The following is a 6,000-nucleotide window of genomic DNA, read 5'->3' on the forward strand; positions in this document are numbered from 1 at the left end:
CACCGAGAGCAGACTCTAGTCAGCAGCCTGCAAGGAACTGAATCTTGCCAGCAACCACATGAGTTTCAAAGTGGATTCTTTCCCCATCAAGACTTCAGATGAGACCCCAGTCCTAACCGACACCTTGATTACAGTCTTGTGGGGACCCTGAACAGAGGACCCAGCAATCATGTCAGGACTCCCGACCCACAACAACTAAGAAACAACAATTGTGTGCTGTTTTAAGCTACTTTGTGGTCATTTGTTATGCAGCAATAGCTAACAATACATTCCTCATAGGTAAAGTACAAATTATCTCTCTATAAAGAAAAATAAGGGTAACAATGCTATTGATGCAAACAGCTTTGTGAGGACCAAATGAAATGCTGTGTTTAAGCTCTGTGTGGAACACCTGTAAGTGCCTGTTTAGATTACTGATGCTTTCGCTGATGTCGATTCATTCACATAATAAATACATACTGAGCCTCGACAACCATAAGCACCATAGCAACCATAAGCAACACCTCCTGGGGAGCTCCTATTTTAGAGGGAAAACAGACAACCAATAAATGAACATATAAATGTGTTTGGGTGGGAAGACAAATAAGGTAGGGTGAAGAGACAGGTGGTAACAAGGGGTACTACTAGAGTTAAGGGTTGGTGGTGGTGGTGGTAGGTGTGTCAGTCAGGAAAGGATAGGCTCTGTTGTGGTAACAAACAATCCCAAAGTCTTGGTGGCTTAACCCAACCCAAGTTTACATCTCACTCACGTAACGTGGGTGGGCAGGGGAGTTCTGCTCATCTTACTCCCTCAGACACCTGGGTTGATGGAAGCTCCATCTTAAATCTGCTGCATTTGGGACAGAAATGTGACAAGTCATGTGTTGGCTCTTAAAGGCCCCCCTCCATAAGTAGCACATCTTTTCTGCTTATATTTTAAGGTCCAAATCAAACCACATGGCAACACCTCACATGAAAGGGAGCAGGAAAGTGCATGTGGGTGGAAGGTGAGACACCCCACATTTGGTGACCAGCATTGCTGCCATCACGTGGAGCTCAGCAGTTGTCATGGTTTCCAAAGTTGTCATGGCCACTCTCCTGTCCCGGCTGTAAGCGCTAACAAGGTGTCCTTCATGCTCTTTCTTCTACACCTGCTCTTGGCAGTCTCTTGCCAGCTTCCTTCACTATTTACAATGTTTCCTAAAAACAGCCCTTTGTCTATTTCAGGGCAAAGTCCAGCCCATCATCTGCTGTTGTAAATAGTTTTATTGGGACACAGCCATGCTCCTTAGTTCACACGCTGTCTGTGGCTGCTTTTGTGACGCAACAGCAGAGCTGAGTATTTGTGACAGAGACATACAGACCACAAAGCTACAAATATTTACTATCTGACCCTTTACAGAGAAAGTTTGCTGACCTTTGCTCTATAAATTCAGACTTTTTAAAATGAGTGTGACCTTTCATTCATTTCATTGCCCTTTCTAAGGAAATAGCAAGAAATATGCACATAATTTATATAAAAGAATGTATAGGACAGTGTTCATGACAGATAGATGATAGGTAGGTAGGTAGGTAGGTAGGTAGGTAGGTAGGTAGATTAGATTAGATAGAGAGGTATATAGATAGGTCGGTAGATAGATAGATAGCTAGCTAGATAGATAGATAGATAGATAGATAGATAGATGATAGATAGATAGCAGGTAGGTAGATAGCAGGTAGGTAGATAGATGATAAATACATGACAGAGTTTTTTGTGTCAACTTGGATAGGTCACCACCCCCAGTTATTCGATTAAACACTAGTCTAGGTGTTACTGAGAAGGCATTTTGTCAATGTGATTGACATCTATAATCAATTAGATTTTTTAAATGCTTCTCTGTTCTTATTTGTATATTTCAAGGTGGCTACAACGCACACACCTTGTGAACTGAGAAAGCAAGGCAATGATTCTAACAACGCTAAGCTCCTTCCAGCTCTCCAGCAGCACCCACACACCCCCTGGAGACACGTTCAACACACATCTGAATATCCCAGCAGCATCACCCCCCGAAGTCACAGCAACAGAAGCCCTTTAAACTAGTCTGATCGGCTTGCTGTTGGTTTGCTTGTTCATTTTCCCACATCACTCTGATTCCCTTTTGGTCCTTAGGACACTTCCCAGAGTGTTCTGAGAATAAGTGTCCCTGTTCCCCACTGGTAAGTGTCACCTGGTTGGGCAGTGGGACAAAAGCACATTATTTATACTGAATGCTGCCTCATTAGAGCCAGGACCTGACCCCATCAGGAAACCAGTGTGGTCCAGATGGGGAAGGATGTGGTTAAGCACCTGGTAATTTTAATCATAAATCAAACCCTCGTGGATTTAGATTTTTTAATTTGGAATTAATAATACTATCAAGTATGTGATTATTTGAAACTATTTTGAATTAAATTAACAATGCAAATAAACTACCAGGGTTTATCTGTAAAGGGTATAATTTTTAAAGGACTTCATTTAATCAATTATTGGCAGGCAAATCCTAATTACATACAACAAACAGTAAAATTTTGAATGGTGTTCCAGCATGAGATAGCATATGTACTTGAAAGAAAACTAACTTACTGAATTAAATCCATTTTGGAAACAGAACTTCCACCTTCAAATGGGCCTACCTTGTAATTCCTACCCATTTGAGGGCTTGGCATTGGTGGAAAGTGGAGTGATCTCTTTCCCTGCACCAGGCACTGCATGGGGGCTGTTCCTACAGTCCCATTTAATTAGCTCAACAGTTGTGAGAAGTGGCTATTATTACACCCATTTTACAGAGACTAAAACTGGGGCTCTAAACATTCATTATTCTGCCAAGAATCACGCCATCCATAAGCCAGAGTTTTGCCCCTGACTCCAAAGTCTCCCATGTTCTTCCCACTCTACTGTGCTGTCTCTTAATTAGAATATTTATGATAAAGTTGTGAAACTGAGTGAAAGAAACCTCATCTAAAATGGAGTCAGGATACCAGAAGGAGGAGCTCTCACACTGGGCCTGAGTCTGAGCCACCACCTTCTAAAAGGCGTGTTTTGAGGCATCTCCTGGTCCACAAACCCTTCTTATGAAACCTACCCTCCAACTTATGGAAGTGGGGCTCTGGCAGCCATTTTTTTACTTAGTGACCTGTCCCTCTGCCCACAACAGCAGGTGGTGGTAGGGACACCTGACCATGGTGGATGATCAGAGTCCATCCCCCGGGAACGTAGAATTGGGACCCAAGACACTAATTAGTCTCTGGTGGTCACCTAAGGAGGAGATGAAAACCTGGGAGCTTACAGGGTCCTGACAGGAGGAATGAGGAAGATGGGGGGGGGGGGCGGGGAGGACACAGAACCACAAAGAGAAGCAGGGACCCTGTGGCCTCAATAGCACCAGCTCCCACTCTGGACCCCTGCTGCCCAAACGAGCATCATTGTCCAGTTCTGAAAGCCCCTGACACTTCCATATGCACCCAGCAGCCCCAGCAGCCCCTCGGCCTCCCTGTCTGCATGACACTATCAGCAGTGTCATCCTTGATGACAGTATGTCGCTCAAGAACCACGGCGCCCACCCACTGGGTCCTGCCTCGTATTCAATATGGAGAGATGCTGTGTCACCATTAATTTACCCAGAAACAGGTTTCTTTGGAGACTATTTCCTCAGGATGTCTCCCCCATAAGTGAACTACTGGATCATGCTGTCTATCTCCCTAAATATCAGAGCACCCCATAGGAGGACCCTCCCACCTGAGCTGTAAGGCTCCTGCTGTCACTCAGGCCCCTCCGGGTTGGCTTCCTGCATTAGCCCTGCCCTGCAGGCATGAAGTGTCTGCTACAGTCCTGCTTTGGGGACATGCCTGCCATTCCAGTCTTCCTGGATGTTCCCTCTGTGAGACTCCAGGGGTCTGGTGCCCAGAAGATGGAGTACCCAGGTAACTGTGCCTGTCCTCCGAGGTCTGTCACCACCTAGTGGCCAGGCAGAGCTAGTGAAGAAAATGTGCCCAGAATGAAGGTGATCTTGTGGCATTCTCCTGGGTGAAGCAGCATTATCCACAGGCCCCCCACAAGAATCAGAGGACCCTTAAAGATTAGTGGAGTCAGAAGCAACATAAGTCAGAGAGCAGGAGGCTTCCATTGTCTGCTGACAAGCCACAGTGAAAAACTCAAGGCTGACCCTAGGGGACACCCACATTTGCTTGGCCCAGCACCTCTCCCTTCCTCAGGGAGCTGCCTTCCCACCATTCTACCATGACTGGTGTAGACTGGCCATTTCCTCCTGTGACTTTGCTCATCAGGCCACAGCAGACTGGCCCAGAGATGGGCACCAACTAAGAGGGTCATGAGAGTTTCCCCCGGAGTTATGAACAGGAGACCGAAAGGATACGGCCAGTCCTTTTCCGGGGCTGGAGGTATGAAATGCCGAAGGACTGGAGGCTGTGTGCACTGGAACTGATCTTCACCAGACATAAGGGACTTGGGGTGGGGGGTGGGGAGAAGCAGGAAGGGGTGCAGGTGTCGGGCTCCAGCTGTGCCTAAAGCCCAGCCCTAGTTCTATCCTTGACGTCTGGGAGTCACCCTGGTATCCTTACAATAAGTTGCTCACTTTTGTTTAAATGATGCACACTGGATTTCTGGCACCAGCAACTGACCAAACTTGGTCCCAGAAGTTGGTGGTTTAAGCTCAGGCCCAGATCACAACAATAGACTGGACTGCAGCCATGACTGGGCTGCCCACAGACATTGGTCCCTTGCTGGGAGGAGGCAGGGGGGCTGTCCTTAGTGTATGCCCATTCTCTGTGACACCCTGTTGGTTGGTGAGCATTAGAGGCCCCTTAAGAATCCCCAGGCTCCTTCCCACACTCACGTCACTGAGCTCTGTATGTGCTGCTCCAGGCTTTATACCCACTGCACAGCACCCAAATTTCCATCCTGACATTTCTATATCACCATGTGAAAATCTCAAGTCTTCCGGCACCTCTCAGCACCTGAGTCTAGTTCTTCCAATGGCCCACTGTACTTTCTGCCCTAAAATTCTGTGAAGTTCACTAAATGAAAACAAATTGTGCTGTGAATAATGACAGTCCATACCTTCATACACTACACAGTAACACCTTCAGACATAGTTGGAAGTCGAAGTACAATTAAATAGCTCAGGCTTCTGCTCCCCACCCAAATATGTGCTTCTCGGTCAGGAATGGATCGTGGTCACCAGAGGTAAGCCATGCAGTTAAGAGCTTGAGCTTCGTTCTAAGTAAGAGCTGGTTTCAAACATCAGTTCTGTCCTCACTATCAGTATGATCTTAAGTAAGTGACTTAACCTTTCCAAGCTAGAGTCACCTGATTCAAGGGAAATAACAAACAACAAAAACAGACCATCCAGTTAAAGTTGAATTTCAGATAAATAACAATAATCTTTTAGTATAAATATGTTTCAAATATTGCATGGGATATACTTATACTAAAAATTATTCATTGCTTATCGGAATATTTCGGACATACTTTTACTTAAAAAAAGGAAGTTTTTGATTATCTGAGATGAACTGGACACATTATATTTTATCTGGAAAACCTTCAAGCCCCATGTCTTCATCAGTAAAATGGGGATAATATTAAACTTACCTCTCATGTGCTTACTGTCTGATTTTATGAAAGAATGCATGGAAAACATTGTGCATCATAAATGTTCAATATATTATCATTATTATTCTTGCATCTAGTGTAGATTTGACTTTGACAGTCTTACTTTATGCCTGTTGCCCCTGAGAAATGATGAATAGTTTCCCTTTTTGCATTCTAAACTACCCAAGTTTGGATAATATATTACATTTTCATCCCAGGTACATGGATAAAATGCTTCTATTACATACAATTATCCGTGTATAGGTTGAAATGCTCTCCTTATTTTCAACCACCAGATGGCACTGCAGAGCGAGAAACTGAATAAAAATTGTACATAAAATTTTACTTTAGTAACATCCCTAAGTTGGTTCCCTCCCCACCCACAATACACACAC

This window comes from Rhinolophus sinicus, linkage group LG01 (genome assembly GCF_036562045.2).
Source record: "Rhinolophus sinicus isolate RSC01 linkage group LG01, ASM3656204v1, whole genome shotgun sequence".
NCBI classification, from domain to species: Eukaryota; Metazoa; Chordata; class Mammalia; order Chiroptera; family Rhinolophidae; genus Rhinolophus; species Rhinolophus sinicus.